This window comes from Hippoglossus stenolepis, chromosome 11, assembly GCF_022539355.2.
Source record: "Hippoglossus stenolepis isolate QCI-W04-F060 chromosome 11, HSTE1.2, whole genome shotgun sequence".
Classification (NCBI taxonomy): Eukaryota; Metazoa; Chordata; class Actinopteri; order Pleuronectiformes; family Pleuronectidae; genus Hippoglossus; species Hippoglossus stenolepis.
In genome coordinates this window covers 1,245,690-1,269,007 of record NC_061493.1, presented here as the reverse complement: position 1 = coordinate 1,269,007, position 23,318 = coordinate 1,245,690, and the positions used below count along the sequence as shown (strand labels likewise).

The window sequence follows — 23,318 nt, the reverse complement described above, 5'->3', positions numbered from 1 at the left end:
AGACGAGAAAGTGATCAACGAGAAGAGAGCAGCCTGGAAAGACATGCTTGTGTTGCTTTAATACCCGTCAGCATGTTAATGCCTGTGAACTCAGTGGGTGAATATTGAACTGAGCCAAGTTGATTGCTGTGACATTGTAGAAGGAAACCTTTTGATAAGAGGTTTCAAAAAGTCCCTACAGCCCAAATGAGTCTTTTAAAATACTTCAAACTAACACAGTCCACTTTCTCTTCCTCCTGCAAAGACACCTGAGTGTCAATACAACATCTGATTGTAGGAGGTTTAACTCTCTGATCCAGATCACCAGGAGTAAAGGTTCACGTCTGTAGATATAAGACTCTGAGAAACATCCAGAACAAACCAAGACTATACTTTCAGGGATCATTTCTATAGTTGTTGACTTGAGAAATGTGTTTCTAAAGAGTTTGGTCTCGCTGCCCATGATGAAGAGTTAAGATGTTTCCTTCAGAGCAGGAATCTGGTGGAGGAGACTCTTGGTTTTCTCCACTGTTGATGATTGTTCAGTTTTTCTGGTTGAGACACTGAAGGAGGAAATATGTTCTGAGTGGACAGCTGTACTTTGTAATAATATGGTAGTCAAAGTTACTTTAATTCTACATGAAGCAGCGAAATCCATCATCAAACTTGTAGCCTTCACTTTACATAGAATAGGTATTTAGAACAAATCTGAACTACTGCAAATAATATCTTCTGAGTTTTGTTTGCACTTAAGAGAAGTCCAATAAAATAAGTGAATACCTCAAATTGTCTTGAAAAACAAAAAAATGCAACTTAAGGAACCACAAAGTGAAATATCCTTTAATATGGCTGTGTTTGAGAGTGCAAACTCTAATTGGTACCAGAAACAGTTAAACCACCTGAGAAGAACTGCGATTGTCCACCTATTCTTGAATAAATCCACTGCTTGAGCTTCTTCACCTTCCTCCACCAGTTTATTGTCTGTGTAGAAGTAGCTGTCAGGCAGCAGGAAGCTGAGGCAGGAGTACGGCAGATTGGACAGGCAGTCTGTGTTGACGGTGACCTGCATGTTGCCAAACAACACTTGGGTTTTGTCGCCGCTGGTGTTGCCCAGTTTCTTCTTCAGCTCGGTGAATCTCTGCAGGATGAGCTGGTGTTCTCGGCCTCTCATCAGACCTCTGAAGTTCTGAACAGCAACCAGGTGCCTCCTGCTGCAGGTTGTGAAGAACAAAACAGACGAAATACAGATAAAGTTCATGCTTTTTCTTCACTCAACAACTTGTCTTAATTACATGAAGATTTCAAGTCATTGAGCATTTTCTGAAACATGATTGTTATGACAGCAATGACCCACAAAAATAAAGTTTCATTTGGTTTTGATTGGAGGAGGTTTGTCTTTCTGAATCACAGCTGCTCACCAGGAGTAAAGGTTCACGTCTGTAGATATAAGACTCAGGGAAACATCCAGAACAAACCAAGACTATACTTTCAGGGATCATTTCTATAGTTGTTGACTTGAGAAATGTGTTTCTAAAGAGTTTGGTCTCGCTGCCCATGATGAAGAGTTAAGATGTTTCCTTCAGAGCAGGAATCTGGTGGAAGAGACTCTTGGTTTTCTCCACTGTTGATGATTGTTCAGTGTTTCTGGTTGAGACACTGAAGGAGGAAACATGATCTGAGTGGGTGGCTACTTTAATTTACTGTTGTTAATGAGTATGAATAGCTGTTAAAGGGATAGTAAACTGAAATATTAGAATTCTCTCTTTATCTACTCTCCACTATGCCGATGGAGGTGGGGTGAAGTGTTTGAGTCCACAAAACACTTTTGGAGTTTCAGGGGTGTAGAGTGTTAGAGCAGAATCCAATACAATTGAATTGAATGGTGACCGATTCTTCAAATGTAAAAAAACCCCAAATCTGCTTGTGTTGTGTCATCCAAGTGTCCGCAAGCGCCGACATTCTAATTCAACTTGAAATGCGTCATTTACACCAAGTTTTTTGCCTAAATGTCCTGTGATCCTCCTCTGAAGCCACGTCCACATTCGAACGCACACAAGCTCTCGCCCAAGGGCAGAGTGAGCATTAGCATTGCTACCTCTGCTAGCATCGCCACTTCCGGTAGCGAACTCTTACGCTAAACACTTGGTGTAAATGACCCTGTTTAAAGTTGATTTTGAATGTCTCGGCTTACGGACACTTGGATGACACCACAGGAGCAGAATGGAGGCATTTTCTGTTCTTTTTCTGTTCTTTTTCTAGAGTTAAGATGTTTCCTTCAGAGCAGAAATATGGTGGAAGAGACTCTTGGTTTTCTCCACTGTTGATGATTGTTCAGTGTTTCTGGTTGAGACCCTGAAGGAGGAAACATGTTCTGAGTGGTTCTGAGACAGATGTTTTAAAAGATAAGGTTCATTAATGTTAAGTTACAGCTTCTGTCCCAAACTCAATGTAATGGCAGAAAGATAAAGTTTTGGGGTTTATTGGTATCTGTGTTTAGTTTTGCTGTTATGAGAAGCTTTATTTTGGAATTGAGACCATGTGTTGGGTCTGTTTTCAATGGTGAATTGATCTGCATGTGTGTATTTGTCAGCCGGTGTGACAGCGATTATCAATGATGTGAGTCTCTGATACTTTTATTATTAAAGTCTTAGTGACCAAAGTTTTTTCAGACTCACCAAACTTTATTTTTTACACAAACTTTAAAATCTCTCAATAAAATGACAATAAAACCCAAACTATATTTATTTCTATAAATACTATTCTGATATTAAGTTGTAGTTTGTGAAGGAATAACAAAACTCTTGTTTAGAACATGGTTTAAAAACTATTGAACATATATATAAACAGTCGAATCCACATCATCTCAACTCACACCGTCTTAGTTGTTCTTTCGCCTTTGATGACTGATCAGTTATGAGTGTTATGGCAGCAATGACCCACAAATATCAAAGTTTCATTTGGTTGTGATTGTAGGAGGTTTTTCTTTCTGAATCACAGCTGCTCACCAGGAGTAAAGGTTCACGTCTGTAGATATAAGACTCAGGGAAAGATCCAGAACAAACCAAGACTATACTTTCAGGGATCATTTCTATAGTTGTTGACTTGAGAAATGTGTTTCTAAAGAGTTTGGTCTCGCTGCCCATGATGAAGAGTTAAGATGTTTCCTTCAGAGCAGGAATCTGGTGGAAGAGACTCTTGGTTTTCTCCACTGTTGATGATTGTTCAGTGTTTCTGGTTGAGACACTGAAGGAGGAAACATGATCTGAGTGGTTCTCATACAGCTGTTTAAAATATAAGGTTTATTAATGTTAAGTTAGAGCTTTTGTCATCCTGAACTCAATGCAATGGCAGAAAGATGAAGGTTTGAGGTGTATCAGTAGTAATGATACTCTGCTCCCTTCACTGGTTACCAGTGGCTGCCTGCATCCACTTCAAGACACTAGTACTTGTGTACCGTGCTGTGAATGGATCAGGTCAAGTCTACATCCAGGTCATGGTTAAACCTTACACCTCAGCCCGTCCACTCTGCTCTGCCTCTGCCAATCGGCTTGTTGCTCCCTCACTGCGAGTTAGCCACTCAACAAAATCACAACTGTTTGCTGTCCTGGCTCCTAAATGGTGGAACGAGCTCCCCATTGACATCAGGACAGCAGAAGTCAAGCCAAGAACAAGCCAAGTCCTGCTCTGACAAAGACGAGAAAGTGATCAACGAGAAGAGAGCAGCCTGGAAAGACAGGCTTGTGTTGCTTTAATACCCATCAGCATGTTAATGCCTGTGAACTCAGTGGGTGAATATTGAACTGAGCCAAGTTGATTGCTGTGACATTGTAGAAGGAAACCTTTTGATAAGAGGTTTCAAAAAGTCCCTACAGCCCAAATGAGTCTTTTAAAATACTTCAAACTAACACAGTCCACTTTCTCTTCCTCCTGCAAAGACACCTGAGTGTCAATACAACATCTGATTGTAGGAGGTGTAACTCTCTGATCCAGATCACCAGGAGTAAAGGTTCACGTCTGTAGATATAAGACTCTGAGAAACATCCAGAACAAACCAAGACTATACTTTCAGGGATCATTTCTATAGTTGTTGACTTGAGAAATGTGTTTCTAAAGAGTTTGGTCTCGCTGCCCATGATGAAGAGTTAAGATGTTTCCTTCAGAGCAGGAATCTGGTGGAAGAGACTCTTGGTTTTCTCCACTGTTGATGATTGTTCAGTTTTTCTGGTTGAGACACTGAAGGAGGAAACATGATCTGAGTGGTGGGGTACTTTAATTTACTGTTGTTAATGAGTATGAATAGCTGTTAAAGGGATAGTAAACTGAAATATTAGAATTCTCTCTTTATCTACTCTCCACTATGCCGATGGAGGTGGGGTGAAGTGTTTGAGTCCACAAAACACTTTTGGAGTTTCAGGGGTGTAGAGTGTTAGAGCAGAATCCAATACAATTGAATTGAATGGTGACCGATTCTTCAAACGTAAAAAAACCCATAAAATTCTGCTTGTGTTGTGTCATCCAAGTGTCCGCAAGCGCCGACATTCTAATTCAACTTGAAATGCGTCATTTACACCAAGTTTTTTGCCTAAATGTCCTGTGATCCTCCTCTGAAGCCACGTCCACATTCGAACGCACACAAGCTCTCGCCCAAGGGCAGAGTGAGCATTAGCATTGCTACCTCTGCTAGCATCGCCACTTCCGGTAGCTAACTCTTACGCTAAACACTTGGTGTAAATGACCCTGATTTTGAATGTCTTGGCTTACGGACACTTGGATGACACCACAGGAGCAGAATGGAGGCATTTTCTGTTCTTTTTCTGTTCTTTTTCTAGAGTTAAGATGTTTCCTTCAGAGCAGAAATATGGTGGAAGAGACTCTTGGTTTTCTCCACTGTTGATGATTGTTCAGTGTTTCTGGTTGAGACCCTGAAGGAGGAAACATGTTCTGAGTGGTTCTGAGACAGATGTTTTAAAAGATAAGGTTCATTAATGTTAAGTTACAGCTTCTGTCCCAAACTCAATGTAATGGCAGAAAGATAATGTTTTGGGGTTTATTGGTATCTGTGTTTAGTTTTGCTGTTATGAGAAGCTTTATTTTGGAATTGAGACCATGTGTTGGGTCTGTTTTCAATGGTGAATTGATCTGCATGTGTGTATTTGTCAGCCGGTGTGACAGCGATTATCAATGATGTGAGTCTCTGATACTTTTATTATTAAAGTCTTAGTGACCAAAGTTTTTTCAGACTCACCAAACTTTATTTTTTACACAAACTTTAAAATCTCTCAATAAAATGACAATAAAACCCAAACTATATTTATTTCTATAAATACTATTCTGATATTAAGTTGTAGTTTGTGAAGGAATAACAAAACTCTTGTTTAGAACATGGTTTAAAAAACTATTGAACATATATATAAACAGTCGAATCCACATCATCTCAACTACACACCGTCTTAGTTGTTCTTTCGCCTTTGATGACTGATCAGTTATGAGTGTTATGGCAGCAATGACCCACAAATATCAAAGTTTCATTTGGTTGTGATTGTAGGAGGTTTTTCTTTCTGAATCACAGCTGCTCACCAGGAGTAAAGGTTCACGTCTGTAGATATAAGACTCAGGAAAGCCAGAACAAACCAAGACTATACTTTCAGGGATCATTTCTATAGTTGTTGACTTGAGAAATGTGTTTCTAAAGAGTTTGGTCTCGCTGCCCATGATGAAGAGTTAAGATGTTTCCTTCAGAGCAGGAATCTGGTGGAAAAGACTCTTGGTTTTCTCCACTGCTGATGATTGTTCAGTGTTTCTGGTTCAGACACTGAAGGAGGAAACATGATCTGAGTGGTTCTCATACAGCTGTTTAAAATATAAGGTTTATTAATGTTAAGTTAGAGCTTTTGTCCTGAACTCAATGCAATGGCAGAAAGATGAAGGTTTGAGGTGTATCAGTAGTAGATACTCTGCTCCTCACTGGTTACCAGTGTGCATCACTTCAAGACACTAGTACTTGTGTACCGGCGTGAATGGATCAGGTCAAGTCTACATCCAGGTCATGGTTAAACCTTACCTAGCCCGTCCACTCTGCTGCCAATCGTTGTTGCTCCCCACTGCGAGTTAGCCACTCAACAAAATCACAACTGTTTGCTGTCCTGGCTCCTAAATGGTGGAACGAGCTCCCATTGACATCAGGAAGCAGAAGTCGCCAAGAACAAGCCAAGTCCTGCTCTGACAGGAAAGTGATCAAGGGCAGCCTGAAAGACAGGCTTGTGTTGCTTTAACCATCAGCATGTTTGCCTTGAACTCAGTGGTGAATATGAACTGAGCCAAGTTGATTGCTGTGACATTGTAGAAGAAACCTTGATAAGAGGTTTAAAAGTCCCACAGCCCAAATGAGTCTTTAAATTCTTCAAACTAACACAGTCCACTTTCTCCTGCAAAGACACCTGAGTGTCAATACAACATCTGATTGTGAGGTCTCTGATCAGATCACCAGGAGTAAAGGTTCACGTCTGTAGATATAAGACTCTGAGAAACATCCAGAACAAACCAAGACTATACTTTCAGGGATCATTTCTATAGTTGTTGACTTGAGAAATGTGTTTCTAAAGAGTTTGGTCTCGCTGCCCATGATGAAGAGTTAAGATGTTTCCTTCAGAGCAGGAATCTGGTGGAAGAGACTCTTGGTTTTCTCCACTGCTGATGATTGTTCGGTGTTTCTGGTTGAGACACTGAAGGAGGAAACATGATCTGAGGTGGCTATTTACTTTACTGTTGTTAATGAGTATGAATAGCTGTTAAAGGGATAGTAAACTGAAATATTAGAATTCTCTCTTTATCTACTCTCCACTATGCCGATGGAGGTGGGGTGAAGTGTTTGAGTCCACAAAACACTTTTGGAGTTTCAGGGTGTAGAGTGTTAGAGCAGAATCCAATACAATTGAATTGAATGGTGACCGATTCTTCAAACGTAAAAACCCATAAAATTCTGCTTGTGTTGTGTCATCCAAGTGTCCAAGCGCCGACATTCTAATTCAACTTGAAATCGTCATTTACACCAAGTTTTTGCCTAAATGTCCTGTGATCCTCCTCTGAAGCCACGTCCACATTCGAACGCACACAAGCTTCGCCCAAGGGCAGAGTGAGCATTAGCATTGCTACCTCTGCTAGCATCGCCACTTCCGGTAGCGAACTCTTACGCTAAACACTTGGTGTAAATGACCCTGATTTGAATGTCTTGGCTTCGGACACTTGGATGACACCACAGGAGCAGAATGGAGGCATTTTCTGTTCTTTTTCTGTTCTTTTCTAGAGTTAAGATGTTTCCTTCAGAGCAGAAATATGGTGGAAGAGACTCTTGGTTTCTCCTCGTTGATGATTGTTCAGTGTTTCTGGTTGAGACCCTGAAGGAGGAAACATGTTCTGAGTGGTTCTGAGACAGATGTTTTAAAAGATAAGGTTCATTAATGTTGTTACAGCTTCTGTCCCAAACTCAATGTAATGGAAAAGATAATTATTGTGGTTTATTGGTATCAGTGGTTAGTTTTGCTGTTATGAGAAGCTTTATTTTGGAATTGAGACCATGTGTTGGGTCTGTTTTCAATGGTGAATTGATCTGCATGTGTGTATTTGTCAGCCGGTGACAGAGCGATTATCAATGATGTGAGTCTCTGATACTTTTATTATTAAAGTCTTAGTGACCAAAGTTTTCAGACTCACCAAACTTTAAAATCTCTCAATAAAATGACAATAAAATAGAAGAGACTCCTGGTTTTCTCATGCTGATGATTGTTCAGTGTTTCTGGTTCAGACTCTGAAGGAGGAAACATGATCTGAGTGGTTCTCACACAGCTGTTTAAAATATAAGGTTTATTAATGTTAAGTTAGAGCTTTTGTCCTGAACTCAATGCAATGGCAGAAAGATGAAGGTTTGAGGTGTATCAGTAGTAATGATACTCTGCTCCTTTCAGTGGTTACCAGTGGCTGCCTGCATCCACTTCAAGACACTAGTACTTGTGTACCGTGCTGTGAATGGATCAGGTCCAGTCTACATCCAGGTCATGGTTAAACCTTACACCTCAGCCCGTCCACTCTGCTCTGCCTCTGCCAATCGGCTTGTTGCTCCCTCACTGCGAGCTAGCCACTCAACAAAATCACAACTGTTTGCTGTCCTGGCTCCTAAATGGTGGAACGAGCTCCCCATTGACATCAGGACAGCAGAAGTCAAGCCAAGAACAAGCCAAGTCCTGCTCTGACAAAGACGAGAAAGTGATCAACGAGAAGAGAGCAGCCTGGAAAGACATGCTTGTGTTGCTTTAATACCCGTCAGCATGTTAATGCCTGTGAACTCAGTGGGTGAATATTGAACTGAGCCAAGGTGATTGCTGTGACATTGTAGAAGGAAACGTTTTGATAAGAGGTTTCAAAAAGTCCCTACAGCCCAAATGAGTCTTTTAAAATACTTCAAACTAACACAGTCCACTTTCTCTTCCTCCTGCAAAGTCACCTGAGTGTCAATACAACATCTGATTGTAGGAGGTTTAACTCTCTGATCCAGATCACCAGGAGTAAAGGTTCACGTCTGTAGATATAAGACTCTGAGAAACATCCAGAACAAACCAAGACTATACTTTCAGGGATCATTTCTATAGTTGTTGACTTGAGAAATGTGTTTCTAAAGAGTTTGGTCTCGCTGCCCATGATGAAGAGTTAAGATGTTTCCTTCAGAGCAGGAATCTGGTGGAAGAGACTCTTGGTTTTCTCCACTGTTGATGATTGTTCAGTTTTTCTGGTTGAGACACTGAAGGAGGAAATATGTTCTGAGTGGACAGCTGTACTTTGTAATAATATGGTAGTCAAAGTTACTTTAATTCTACATGAAGCTGGGAAATCCATCATCAAACTTGTAGCCTTCACTTTACCTAGAATAGGTATTTAGAACAAATCTGAACTACTGCAAATAATATCTTCTGCGTTTTGTTTGCACTTAAGAGAAGTCCAATAAAATAAGTGAATACCTCAAATTGTCTTGAAAAACTCAAAAATGCAACTTAAGGAACATTAAACTGTAATATCCTTTAATATGGCTGTGTTTGAGAGTGCAAACTCTAATTTGTACCAGAAACAGTTAAACCACCTGAGAAGAACTGCGATTGTCCACCTATTCTTGAATAAATCCACTGCTTGAGCTTCTTCACCTTCCTCCACCAGTTTATTGTCTGTGTAGAAGTAGCTGTCAGGCAGCAGGAAGCTGAGGCAGGAGTACGGCAGATTGGACAGGCAGTCTGTGTTGACGGTGAACTGCATGTTGCCAAACAACACTTGGGTTTTGTCGCCGCTGGCGTTGCCCACTTTCTTCTTCAGCTCGGTGAATCTCTGCAGGATGAGCTGGTGTTCTCGGCCTCTCATCAGACCTCTGAAGTTCTGAACAGCAACCAAGATCTGGCTGTCTGTGTGTGTGTGTGTGCATACTGAAAATCATGTCACTGCCACTGACAGCCTACTCTTCAACTCCCTCTCCCCCTAACTCCCTTTCACCCCTGTGTGTGTGTGTGTGTGTGTGTGTGTGTATCTAAACTATGGTGACATACCATTGTTTTTGATCACAGATGGTCTATTGTTTTCAGCCACTGTGGTCTGAATGAATTTGTACCCTGACAGGCCCTTCAACAACAAACACAACAAGCAAACATAACGATGTTCTCTGGAAAAAATTTATAAAATAAAAATGTATTCATTAATTAAAATGTTAGTGGTATTTCATCTGCAATCAGTCCTGATAGTTTAGTATCTCGGTCATCCAGGTCTTGGTAACTTCAGGAGATATACATAGGTAACTGGACATGCTTGTGTTTCTTGAAGTCATCGAAGAGGCTTGCAAACTACAGAAAAGCGTCTTGGATGAGAATTAAACCTTTTTCAAGACACACAGGGAAGTCCAGCTGTTAATGTACAACTGATAGTTTAGTGTTTGTTATTGTTGGCTATTGGCCAATTTTTTTTGGGGGGGGGCTATTGTGAGCTATTTTCACAGTTATTTAATAACTGTAATAACATTTTATTTTCACGAACCATAACTTGTGCAGTTCAGAAATGCCTAATAATGCACTTAAACTACCCACCTACTGTATATATCATAAAGGACAGGTGTCTTATATTCAATTTACTTCGGGGTCACTAGTTGTTTTCTCTTTTGCCAGAGCTGGCAGAAGCAAAACGTTTTTCAGTTGATTTCAATTCATCAGCTCAACAGTATCTCCCTTTATATGTTGTAAAACAGCAGCTGCCTCCTTGCAGTTGAGACGTTGGTTTAGAAAGAGACATTTTGGTCTGAACGCAGTGCTTTTGGTCCAAGTTTAACTGATAAGGTTGACAAGGTTGCACAGTTTTATGCAACTTGCTAAATGTGAGGTGAAAAGCTTATTTTTTTTGCCGTTTGTTTCCAGTCTTTAACAACTTAAGTCAAGCAGCAACATGTGGAGTTCCACTGGGCCCACATTATTCTCTGGGCCAGTAGTTTGAGGGAATGATGCTCAACTCCAGTAATGCCAGAAGAGGGTGCTCACGGTGCACGTAAAACACAATTACAAAGCAAAAATGTGATTCAGGATTTTCTTTTTCTTTTTTTTAACATTGAGGGATACGATGTTTTTTTTATTTTTTATTTCACACATTTTTTTGGAAATAAGGCATGATTTGAAAAATCTGGCATATACAGAGTGGGTACAATTTGGTGTGGCTTGATTTAATTTAAGTGGACTCTTGGTGGTGGTTTATGCTTCTCTGGGTGCTACAGGAGTTATTATTATTATTATTATTATTATTTTAAAGATTGTTTGTTCCATTAGCAGAAAATAAAGAGTTAATGGCAGTGGATGGGTGGTGGTGGCATTGTTTGAATATAGCACACAAAGCTTTTGCAAGATGGGACCACAAATATGTTGTGCAAATGAACTCATGATTCACTTGTAAGGAAAATGTGATGCCCCTCTGGCAGAATCTGTACCAGGGGTGGGGGATAAACCTTTCTAAAGAATTGGCTGCTGTTTTGAATTATTGCAAGAATTTATATTGTGTGACAATTTGCATATTTTATTCTTCCTCTACTGAAAGAATTTTTACCTTTTTCATTTATTTGCAGGTTTAAATCTCTCTGTCAAAAGGAAAAGAACTGACTGCAAGGTGTTGTTAACCTTAGCTAAAAAATGATTGGCCCACATATCTCTCGTACAGCTTAAATCCTTCAAAAAAGTGTATAAATGACCCCACACACGACTTTCAGCTGCTGCCATAAGGAATGCATTTTAGAAGTTTGGGTTTATTCCAGAGGCCTTCAGACTGGTAAACAGTAACAGTGCATAGGATGATCAGTTTACCTTGATAAATCCACTTGTACTTTAACTTTATTCCTCCTTGAGAGGGCACCTTCTAATGTGACACATTTGTATTTTCTTCTCTTTATTTTGTATTTTCTAAAATTCTTCTGTATTTTAAGATTTGAAAGTCTTGCCTTTTGTGAGTGTGGATGAATAGGCTGTGCACTGGTGTTTGCTCTCCTGCATCAAAATAACTCCTTGGGGATCGAACAAAGTATTTTGAATTTAACTGAGTACATTTTTTGATTAACCAGATTATCATCATATCATTCATGAATACAGCCCTATTAGACAATGAATAAATCTTCTGGTTTTGTGATATTAGTTAAGCAGTAAACTGTGGCTTTATTTTAAATTCAAAATGGTTCATAATTACAGTATATAACAAACATAATGAATATTTGTTATACAATAGTTATAATACCATATACACAGACACACACATACACACAAACAACCCCCTCCCTGCCCCCTCCAACAACTCAGAGTTGTCTGTTGATATATGTCATTGATCCTCTATTCCTCTATTCATTCCTTGACCGGCCCAGCTGTCAGTCACTTCCACGTCACTGCATCTCCAACGGCTGCACAGTGTCACAGTAAAGCCCTAGATACCTAGAGAACATTGGACAACAAAATCTGACCCTGAATCAGTTCCTCATGGGGCATTTGACTGCAGTAGAAGGAAAAAAGGGAAGGGAGAAGGAAAAAAGAGGGTGAGGAAGCGAGGTAAGGATGGAAGAGAAATACTGGGGTGAGAGGGGGTTGTGGAGATTAGAGAAATGGAGAGAGGAGGGGGAGGAAGGGGGATAGTACATGGGAAGGAAGGAGATACTACGGCCAAAGAGCAGGTAAAAAAAAAAAAAAATGCATGGTAATAAATTGAGATGAAGCAGGAAAAGAGGGAAGAGAAAACTAAGGTTTAAGGGTAGACAGTCAACAGGCATGTCATCAGCATCTCAGTTCGACAGCATCAAACCCACAGATCTGCTCTCAGGGACACAGACTTAGGTTTTGATTAATTACAAAAGGGAGCATATTGCTTAGCCCTCAGGGCAGACTCATACAGTAGAAAAGCTACGCCAGAGGAGACAAGGGTGGGGTCACATCTCCACCCACTACCAGATATATCCAACAGAGGCTCAGGGGCAGGGGTGGGGGCTGGACATTTCCTCATCGAGGGATTATGCAGCTCAATCAGACTCTGGCAGATTATGTCTGACCAAAACAGACTCGGCAAAGGAAGCAGATTAACATCTATTTTCAAATAGTTTTGTTGCATGAAAACAATCAGCTTTGTAATTAAAGGAAGAACTAAAGGCTTCAAATGGCCCACAGATGTAAAAGCGATGGTTTTGGGAGTTAAATCTACCTTGCAAATCCTCTCAAATCCATGGGTGTCAATATGTTTGAGAGTTTAGACTGTAATTGGGTTGATTTTAGTAATCCAAAAGGTTTTAACAGAACCTCCCCTAAAATCCAATTAGAATGACTGAAAACATGTTTCTCTGGGGTGTAATTCATAATCCTCATAGTGTCATGAACACTAATCCAAGTTAAACTGATAAAATGCACAAATGAATTACTAATACACACATAAAATATTGCAGGAAATTAATTATGAATTGGCTAGACTGCTAATTAGGCTGAATTTTTAAGCTGTTGCAGTTGCCAATGACTTCAAGTGTTGTTCTGTGTATCTGATCTTACTCGTGGTTATATTTTTTTAAATCACAGCAATACACCTGTTGAGTTGTTATTAACCAGGGTGATTCTGTAACTTAATCTATCATTTTCCACATAAAAACACTTTTTATTCTTCTACTTCTTTTTCGTCATATTCTTATAAATTTTTCAAGCACAGCATTGGCTGAACACATGTGCTCAACATATGTTTTAAAGTTCTCACAAGTTTGTCTATAAATCAAACTGTCACTTAGAAATTACATTCACAACTAATTTTAAACAGCATGTTTATTCTGAAGGAGACGGAATGACAACCATATTACATTAGCTGTAACTTAGCATGACATAAAGATGAAATTCTACAAATTCTGGCAAGTCACAAACGTTTTGATAGTGATAATACCAGTAAAATAATCACTTAGTGTGACTAAGTGAACTAGTGACTCCAGCAATATGGTTATGTTCACATCCTTTGTAAATAAGGTTGGTGACATGTCCTGGTTCACACTGTTCACACTGACTTAAGTCACATCTGTTTTTATTTTACCATTTAACCACACCAAAACCACCATCTGGCTGTAACTTTGACCAAAGTGCTTTTGTTGCCACCACAAATATATTCTGGATTCGTAAGTCAAATTTGATGCAGGACAAGCTTAGATATAATGACTTTTAGTACCTAGTATGGGTCAAACTATACACAATCACTTATGCAACTGCATGGCCCCTATTTCTGTGATAAATGCTCATTCATTTGTTCCCTAAATGTTGTTTGTGCATACAATACAACATAGTGTTAAATAACACATTTATGTCCCATGATAGTATTTCAGGGAAATGTCTGTAGAAAATTGGATTTTAGCATTGGTATAGTCTAACTATGGTGTTCTTCTTAAAAGTTCATCACAACCCTTTTAAACCCTTCAAAGACCTAACGCTTAAGACCATCTGCAGGATTTCACTTGTGAACAGCACTGGACTTATCATTTGATTAATCATACTTGTTTAATCCCAGATGTTCTAAGAATATGAAGGAACCTCCATGCTATGAATTAGTTCTTGTCAGCAGTGCAGTGTGGCTGTAGGGAGTGTGGGATGAAGGTCCAGGCTGGATAATGAGTGACACCCTGAATGTGCATTCCACTTGATTTGCTCAGTGCCTCAATTCACTGACGGTTGTCCTTTCATCCTATTAGCTCCAAATTCCTATAACTGGGTCTCTAAATTCATGGGCCCCCATCTCAGGGTTGCCCCCAACTGGGAGGGCATATGGGCTGCTTTGTTGGCAGGAAGGGAGTGTGTGTGCAGGGTCCACCAATCACTGCCCTTGCCTGGGGAGTTAAACAAATTGATTGGCAGGCCAGTAGCAGCCAGTTCCAGACACTGTGGTCCCTATTCATCCCAACACAGAGTTCAGATAGCTCTACAGTGAACCAGCTGAAAGGCCGCAGAGGAGACGTAAAAGGGGGATCAGCCTATTGTTTCAAGATATACTTCCACATTTTGTTACAACTCACACCAGAAGCTCAAATACTCAAATTTACTCACAGTTCAAATGTTTGAAATTCCACTGTGAAGCTCAGCAGTTAGCAGGTAGGAGTGCTGAGAATGTGGGGGCACCGTTGGCTGCAAAGCAGGAAGTGTTCTCTCAGAGAGTGTCTTAAATGTTCTCTTTTTTAAATCTTTATTTAGACAGGGACAACTGCAGGGCCCCACGTTATTTTCCAGATACACTCTGATTTATTGATGTACACCTTTAAATGGTAAATTGTAAATGCCTTTCTAGTCTTGATCACCACTCAAAGTGCTTTACAGTACAGTCATGCCATTCTCCCATTAACACACACATCCATACAGAGCACTTTCTCCATCTCACATCAATTACATACTGCCAGCACAGCTGTCAGGGGCTATTTTGGGACACCTCGGCATGCAGGATTGGAGAAACTGGGATCAAACCGCCAACACTCTCATCAGAAGGGGACCCACTCTATCTCTTGGGTATGTTTCCATCCAAATGTTATGAGGTTTTTTGAAGCACATTTACAAAGTGGAATGACATTCATTAGAGTGCATACCTCCAAGGCCCAACAATCCCCTTATGAAACCAAAATTCACTAGATCCACATCAAATTGCTCACACTTATAAATATCAGTCCCCTAAACATGCCTTGTTTTTTCATCAAGATACACAAGTAATTCTCAACAAAAATGATATCTTACAGAAAGTGAAAAAAAAAGTTCCTGAATTTGCCCCGAGATCTGGATGTAATGGATTCTTTCATGATCCATACCACATCCTTGGAAATTCATCTAGTATTGGGTAATTTTGCTTTCAAACACACAAAACATACAAACCAACTAACCAACCCAAAGGTACCGGGGTAAAAAATGACATCCTCGTCAGAGTTAAGGAGTCAGGAAAATAATGCAAGTGAAGAAAGAGCACTAGTAATTGTTTTGTCACATGGACATTATCATATTTTACTGCTGAGCCCTATTCATGACATGTACACACAATATAAGACATTCTTTTTCAGTAAATGTAAGCTCTAATGACTGAGAATGTATCCTGCTCTTCTATGACCAAAGCAATAATTGTGGTCTTTGAAAAAGGTTTTTCGGGACACCTATGCTTTTGGACTAGATTCAAACACACCACAAACACACAAAACACAAATATGTCTTATCTACCTTTGAATAGTATTTATGTTCATATCTTGATAAACTCCACACTCTCACATAATAGGGAAACTATGACATTTTCAATCATTTTCAAATACACAGACAATTATTAATAATAATTATGTATGTCTCTTATTTGTCAACAATGGAACAATAAATGTAATAACAATTTTAGTTAGTTGAAAATACAAATCAACAAGTCATTAAAGGGTTCTAACGATAATCCATGAAGTCTCCATTTGTTGTCCCACTTAAGCTTAAAAGAAAGAACAATTAAGAAGACAACCTAGTGTTATAGGTTGTGTGTAGGTTGTAATAGTTATTAATGCTTGCTACAGATCTATTGTTTCAGTAAATAATTTATTAAGTACAATTTATTAGCACGTAAAGAAGGTTGTTTTGAAAGAAAGTGGTATCACATTTCTCCCATTGGTTTCGAGCTCTGGGGCTGGCACTTACTGGTGGGCTAACACTGTGACTTGAGCACAAATGGGCCTGATGACATCTGTTGATGCCAAGGTGAATGGCCCAGTGCCCGCATAAGCACACCAGCAATTAGCCAGGGCCAATCAGCCAGCAAGACACCAACACATAGACAACAACTTCAACCGGCCAACCAAGCACAGCATACTGGACGGACATTCAATCAAAACACACACACACACACACACACACACACACACACACACACACACACACACACACACACACACACACACACACACACACACACACACACACACACACACACACACACACACACACAAACACACACACACACACACACAAACACACACACACAAACACACACACACATTGATGCCCAGATGCTATGCACAAATCCCTGAGTGATAGTTGTATTATTTCTTGTGTGGGGCTGATTATGGCACTCTGTCATGCCTCTGACTGTGTGCAGTTAGCATTCACATACTCAGCCTCATGAAGCATGACTTCTGACAGTGACTGAATAGATTTTTCAATAACTCCTTTTATTTCCTTTTTTTTCGCTCTCACTGTTTGCCAGCCTGAATGACAGTAAGTGTTATGGGCCTCTGCTGTGTTGAAAAGGCTCTGGACTCCTTCCAGTCGAGGCAAAAAGCTTTGCTTTACTTTATTTTGAAAAGTGGAGCTTTACTTGACTCAAATATGATCTCTGCTCACAAAACAGGACTGATTTCTTTCAGAGTGAATGAAACCAAACTGAGAGGGACGGAGAGAGTGGGAGGAACACAAACACAAACACACAATTAGACCCATGAACCATTTTAATGTTTGTCACATCGTCAGAATGTATGTGCAGGCCTGATGAACTCTATTATCCTGACAGATTATGTGTCACTGTTTTGACACATTGAAACCTATTTTCTTTTGCAAATCCATGGGGTCTGGGGACCCAAGTAATTTGGAAGTGAATATGGCAGTTTATTGTCTTAGCCTCTGTTTAGAGGTGAACAGAGGCTGGCAGAGTGAGGGTGGAGTTCTATTTAGGTGGGGTATGGATGTCATTGAATAATCCTTGATTTTGTTTTTACCCCCAAAAAAACAAAAAAGTTTATACAGACTTTCTACAAGGAGGCCAGGCGGAGAAAGTCTGCTGATAATTCTGAGCCTTTCGGACATTTGCGTTCACACATGCACCTCCTCCGGAGAAAATACGGAGGATCTGGGGAGTACAGTGCATGTCTGAAAGCAGCTTTAGAGTGATGTGGACCCAGCAGTAGACACCATGAGAAGTATACCATCATGTATTACAATACACACATTCTACAATAGTCAGGTGCCCATTGAAACAGGTTTTTAAAATAAAGTAAGATGCTGTTAATATAGATCCCTAAGGAAATTTGTGTGCCAGCTTGCTCCAAGACTGCAGTACATTACATTACATTACATTTCATTTAGCTGACGCTTTTATCCAAAGCGACTTACAATAAGTGCATTCAACCATGAGGGTACAAAACCAGAACAACAAGAAAGTACAATTTTCTTCAAGAAAGTCAAACTACAAAGTGCTATATGTAAGTACCATATAAGTGTTACTAAATCGCTACCTTTTTAAATTTATATTCAAGGTATAGTCGGAAGAGATGTGTTTTTAGTTTGCGGCGGAAGATGTGTAGACTTTCTGCTGTCCTGATGTCAATGGGGAGCTCGTTCCACCATTTAGGAGCCAGGACAGCAAAGAGTCAGGATTTTGTTGAGTGGTTAGCTCGCAGTGAGGGAGCAGCAAGCCGATTGGAAGATGCAGAGCAGAGTGGACGGGCTGAGGTGTAAGGTTTGACCATGTCCTGGATAGATTCAAGAGTTTATTGTCATATGCACAACAATTACATTTAGCAGTCGCTGGCAATGAAAATGCTTGGGTCACAGGCTCTCTCCTAGCAATGCTCAGAATATTACACAAGCAATATTGGTCCGATCCGTTCGCAGCACGGTACGCAAGTACTAATGTTTTGAAACGGATGCGGGCAGCCACTGGTAACCAGTGAAGGGAGCGGAGGAGTGTGAGTGAATTTAGGTTAAAGACCAGTCGAACTGCTGCATTCTGGATGAGCTGCAGAGGTCAGATGGCACTAGCAGGCATCTCTAGGCGTGAGATGACCAGAGCCTGGACCAGAACCTGCATCGCCTTCTGAGTGAGAAGGGGACGTACTCTCCTGATGTTGTGTAACAATATAGAATAGAATAGAATAGAATAGAATAGCATGCACTTAATAAAATAATTCATTCTAAAAATATAAGTGAAAATCAAAATAAAAGTAAAAGTGTATTGTAAATGAAATTAAAAGTATAAAGTTTATACTGAGTAATGGAGAACCAGTGCCTAACAGTAAATATCAATAGAAATAGAAATAAAATAGTCATAACATATGAAGTAACATGAGACAGAGAAACTAATACTAAACAAAAGCTTACACCATTGTCAGCTCCTATCACCACAAACTCTCTTAACATCTTTGTCTGTGTCTTCTTCATGTGTGTCACCACTTTTTCACCAGTAGTTTTTGATTTATTTTTTATTTTTGCGTCTGTCGCGTTTTTTAAGCTTTATCAACCCCCCTACTTGCTCGGGGTGAATCCAGCAGGGGGTCTCTTGCTGTTCTCACTTTGACTTTTCCTGGATTTCCACGGACTTAATTCTAAGAGGCCATGCAGATAAAGTCCGTAATTTTTTTTTACGGGTGATTAACGCGCGCAAGTTCTGTGATTATGAGCCTCGGACCGCCCCGTAGTTTGTGAAATCAGGAAGCAATGGAGCAGTAAAGTTGTGGATGGCAAGCAGAAACAAGCCTCAAGTGGATAAAGAAAAGGTTCTTTTGAAGGGCAAGTTCAGCTTCAAAGCCAAGTCAGATGGTTCTCTCGACAATACCAAAGTTATATGCATTTACTGTCCAGGTGAAATGAGCTACCACCGGTATACGTCGAGTATTAAATACCACTTGCTGGCCAAGCATACAGTTGATGCAGTGAGCCCTCCTTCCCCTCGCCAAAGCTAGACCACGCTGGATAGTTTGCAACAGAGACACATGGACAACTCCACAAGCTAAATGGGTGGCTACAGCTTGCAGGCCGAATAACATTGTCAATATGCCCATCTGTTGTTTCTTGTTGGGATTGAGTTTGCCATATTATGCTTTCAGCATATTTTTTGAGCATGCAGTACCTTTGAGGGTATTCTGGAGAATATTCAACAGTATCATAACAGTATTTGTCTTTGTTTTGGATTGTTGCAAAAATAATAAACATACATTTTGTATAAAGCAAGCATATTTATCCACTCCCATGTTGATACAAGTATTACAAAACAGATACAAAATGGGTGATTAATTTGGGATTAATCGCGATTAAATATTTTGCCGATTGACAGCACTAATACAAATACATGTAGGCCAAGTCTGTATATTCGGATTAGACTGGTATGATGTCCTTATTTCTGTTATAATCATCAACATTGGTTCCTTGTCTCACTCTCTTGTCACATGCTCTCCCTGCAGCAACCAACTCATCTCCCTCTCCCTCTCTCTCTTTACTCTGAACGCACTACAGCAATTATATCATTGAAATATAATAATAATAATAATAATAATAACCTTAATTTATAAAGCACTTATCAAAACGGCTTTACTTAAAATAGAGACAAAATTTTAATAAATTGGCGACAGAATAAAAACACAATAATACACGTATGAAATGTAAAATGCAGTGGAAATTAAAACACCAAGAAAATCAAATACAATATCAAAGTTTTAAATTATGAAACCCATAAAAGTGCATTTTAAGAAGTGTCTTAAAAGAAGACACTGATTTAGCAAGCCTGAGGACCTCAGGCTGCACACAGGCTCATGAGGGGTTAATCATTCTAAAATGTAGTTAGGGGCCAGGCCATGAAGTGCCTTAAAAGTAATCAATAAAATCTTAAAATCAATCCTAAAACAGACAGGCCACCAGTGTAGGGAAGCTAAAATAGGAGTGATATGCTCTTTTCTCCTGGATTTAGTTAAAAGCATCAGTGTTCTGTTAAGACTTGTTAAAACACCATTGCAATAGTCAAGCCATGAAGAAATAAAAGCATGTATGATGATTTCAGTGTCTTTAAGTCTCAAGATCGATCTGATCCTGGATATATTCCTGAGATGGTAAGAACATGTCTGAACAAGTTTGTTAACATGGCTCACAAAGAGTAGGCTGGGATCAAATATGACACCAAGGTTTTTGGCGACAGACCTCAAATTGTTGAGGACCCAGAGATGAATGAATTTGGGAATGTAAGTGATCTGGGCCAAATAATGACAATTTCTGTTTTAAACGGGACAAGTTAGTAGGGTTGTTGCACTTCACTGGAAGATATCACTGTGTATCATCTGTTATTAGCAAACTACTGACTACAAAAGATATTGAGATACAAATACATGTAGGCCAAGTGATTAGACTGGTATGATGTCCTTATTTGGTTATAATCATCAACATGAACCTTTTCTCACTCACCTCCATGTCACCTGCTCTCCCTGCCCTGACAGCATCCTCATGTCTCTCTCTCTCTTTACTCTGAACACACCACAGTGAACATGAAATATATATTGTCAGTAAAGAGGTGGTGTTTTTGGCCATTATGTTCCGGAATTAATCATTTTAAATTTCTGATCTGAATAGCAAAGATTATTAAAGTTACATCAAGAAGCATTAACACATCTCGTGGCTGCTAATACGCCCAGTGCACAAGATGGCGTCTCTCAACCTCCGGGTATGCGGGGTGAGCTTAACTGTTTACGGTGGAAAGACCTGGATCGCGATAGTGGTAGCACAACGTTAACAATAGCGGTGAACATGAGTGTTTTTAATTGTGATCTTTGGTAGATCCTGGAGACACCATGTATGGAAAGTCATTTTGTTTTTTGTCTTTTCACTGACCGGCGTCCTGAGCGTCCGGAAACGTTTGTACACACCGTCCTCAAACTGGAAGTTGTAAAATGGCGTTCTCCGTTTATGACTTTAATGACTGCCAACATTTCTGAGGGTTGCCGTCCGTAGCGATCGCAACGAGACAAATATGCTGGACCAGTTGTGTTTGGATGTCTGTGTATGCTCGAAAACAGAAAAGCTATGCCACAAGCAACACTCAAAATACAATGTATCTGCCGCTGTTTTTGTTGTTGTGATTAAAGTTAGCACTAGCATTAGCTGGGAGAGCGGAGCCATATACAGACGTATAAAGTGACGTCATGACGTGGTTCTTTGAACGGCACTGGACTGTGGAAAATCAACTGCGAACAAGCACTCGCAACAGTCCAGAACTGGAACCTGCTTCGCATTGGTGTAAAAGGGATATTGGAAAAACCGCATGCAGAGCTGCCAGAAACAGCATTTTGGACGGGGGTGCTTTTTTGCTTGTAGTCATAGCATAACAGTTATATTATTATTATTATTATTCATCGGCCAGTTTACAATTCAGTTTCAATTTGACCATATTTAAACATTAGGGGGATGTGTCTAACTCTTGAGATGATGTTGGAGAGCACATGTGAGGGATCCCTCTCCCAGGACGGACAGAAGTGCAATAGATGCCACGTGTAACGGAGAACATCACCAAAATACAGTTTGTAACATAATGGAAAGTCAATGAATTGAAGAGTTATTGTCAGTAATGGTAGAGTATGTGAGTAGGCATATTGTATATCAAGCAGTCTTGTTGTAATAATAGTCCACGATCAGGATCCACCACCACAATCAGATGCCACCATAATCCACATCCATCGTCAAGATCCACTGCCGCCATCAGGATCCACCATCAGCTGCCACCTCGATCATGGTCCACCACCACTATCCACGATCAGCTGCCAACACGATACAGGATCCGCCAATACGATCACGATATCTGATTCACAATCCACCATCATGATCCACAATGTGGCCGCAGCTGAGGTCCTGCATCGGCAAACGATAAAGCACAAGGTCTCCGGGGAAGAAGTCAAGTCAGGTACATTTATTGATGAGACCTTAATGTGATAAAGAGGGTGAAGAGGAAAGAGAAGCTCCATGTGTCATGTGTCTCCTGACATTCTAGACATTTAAGCAGCATAACTAAGAGCAGGTCTAGGGTTAGGGTCTGGACAAGCCTGGACCAGCTCTATCTATAAGCTTAAATCCTTATGTTAGCTTATTCTCTGCAGAGGATATCTGGAGAATTGGGTCCAGACTTTCTCAGTCTGCACGGACGCTTGGCTGATGTGCCTCAAACCAGCTGACAATCAGCGGACCTTAGCCTCAGATGAAATGGCTACTACTCCTGGCGTCCCTACGCAGACCACGCCTTGCCTCCATTCCTGGGCGTATGTAGTGAAGGGCTGCAAAAGGCTCTCACATCCCCTCTACGGACGGTTCTACACCGGCAGTGGTGACATCCTTCTCACTAACTTTTTCTCACGGCTGGCCGAGGTTCCCCCGGTGTCTCCGGCTTGCAGTGTGGACCACGTCCGGCCTTCCTCCAGAAAGTGCTCCACATTCCTGTTAGGATCACTGAAAGATATTTAAAAAATTGCAAATCTTCTCATAGTGCATACAAAAAATTACATCAGTTGAAACCACTTTTTCGCCGAATCAGCTAAATTCTGTTTACTCAATTTAAGATCTCTTTCCATTTAGTCTTATATCTATCAAGATTTTACTGCAACTAACATCATTGACCTTTTTACAATCACTTAGACTTGGATAAAACCTGACTATTACACCCCTCTCATTGAGTCATTCCCCCCAGAGTATTTATTTTTCCACCAGCCAAGATTGACAGGCTAAGGGGGCGGCCTTGCAGTCATACACAGAAATTATTTTAGCTCTTCTCCAATCTCACTTGGCTCTGTCTCCACCTTTGAGAATCTTGGATTTATTTTAAGGAATAAACTGCCTATTTTATGTGTTGTAATTTACTGTCGCCCTAAACTTACTTAACCTTACTTAAACTTACTTAACCCTTATTCAAGAATTTTCTGAACTTTTATCTGTCATTATCCAACAGTACACCAGAGTTCGTATTATAGGTGATTTTGATAACCATGTCTGCTGCCCCTCCTTCCTTGTTTATTCGTTTAACTTTTAGATTCTTTTAGCCCC

At 40.1% G+C, this 23,318-nt stretch overlaps 7 non-coding genes and 3 pseudogenes across 7 annotated transcripts; all 10 read left to right on the top strand.

Moving 5' to 3' along the window:
• The first annotated feature begins 362 nt into the window (after nt 1–362).
• On the top strand, nt 363–570 carry LOC118118466. The gene has a single exon (XR_004697946.2). It is a non-coding gene; the product is annotated as a small nucleolar RNA U3 (small nucleolar RNA).
• An 885-nt stretch (nt 571–1,455) lies between these two features.
• Nucleotides 1,456–1,663, top strand: LOC118118449. The gene has a single exon (XR_004697931.1). It is a non-coding gene; the product is annotated as a small nucleolar RNA U3 (small nucleolar RNA).
• Nucleotides 1,664–2,237: 574 nt separating this feature from the next.
• On the top strand, nt 2,238–2,354 carry LOC124854495 (annotated as a pseudogene).
• A 688-nt stretch (nt 2,355–3,042) lies between these two features.
• LOC118118481 lies at nt 3,043–3,250 on the top strand. Its single transcript, XR_004697961.2, has one exon. It is a non-coding gene; the product is annotated as a small nucleolar RNA U3 (small nucleolar RNA).
• Nucleotides 3,251–4,032: 782 nt separating this feature from the next.
• LOC118118473 lies at nt 4,033–4,240 on the top strand. Its single transcript, XR_004697953.2, has one exon. It is a non-coding gene; the product is annotated as a small nucleolar RNA U3 (small nucleolar RNA).
• A 567-nt stretch (nt 4,241–4,807) lies between these two features.
• LOC124854494 lies at nt 4,808–4,924 on the top strand (annotated as a pseudogene).
• A 687-nt stretch (nt 4,925–5,611) lies between these two features.
• LOC118118469 lies at nt 5,612–5,819 on the top strand. Its single transcript, XR_004697949.2, has one exon. It is a non-coding gene; the product is annotated as a small nucleolar RNA U3 (small nucleolar RNA).
• A 702-nt stretch (nt 5,820–6,521) lies between these two features.
• On the top strand, nt 6,522–6,729 carry LOC124854487. The gene has a single exon (XR_007034722.1). It is a non-coding gene; the product is annotated as a small nucleolar RNA U3 (small nucleolar RNA).
• Nucleotides 6,730–7,281: 552 nt separating this feature from the next.
• Nucleotides 7,282–7,396, top strand: LOC124854503 (annotated as a pseudogene).
• Nucleotides 7,397–8,590: 1,194 nt separating this feature from the next.
• On the top strand, nt 8,591–8,798 carry LOC118118472. Its single transcript, XR_007034720.1, has one exon. It is a non-coding gene; the product is annotated as a small nucleolar RNA U3 (small nucleolar RNA).
• The last annotated feature ends 14,520 nt before the right edge of the window (nt 8,799–23,318 follow it).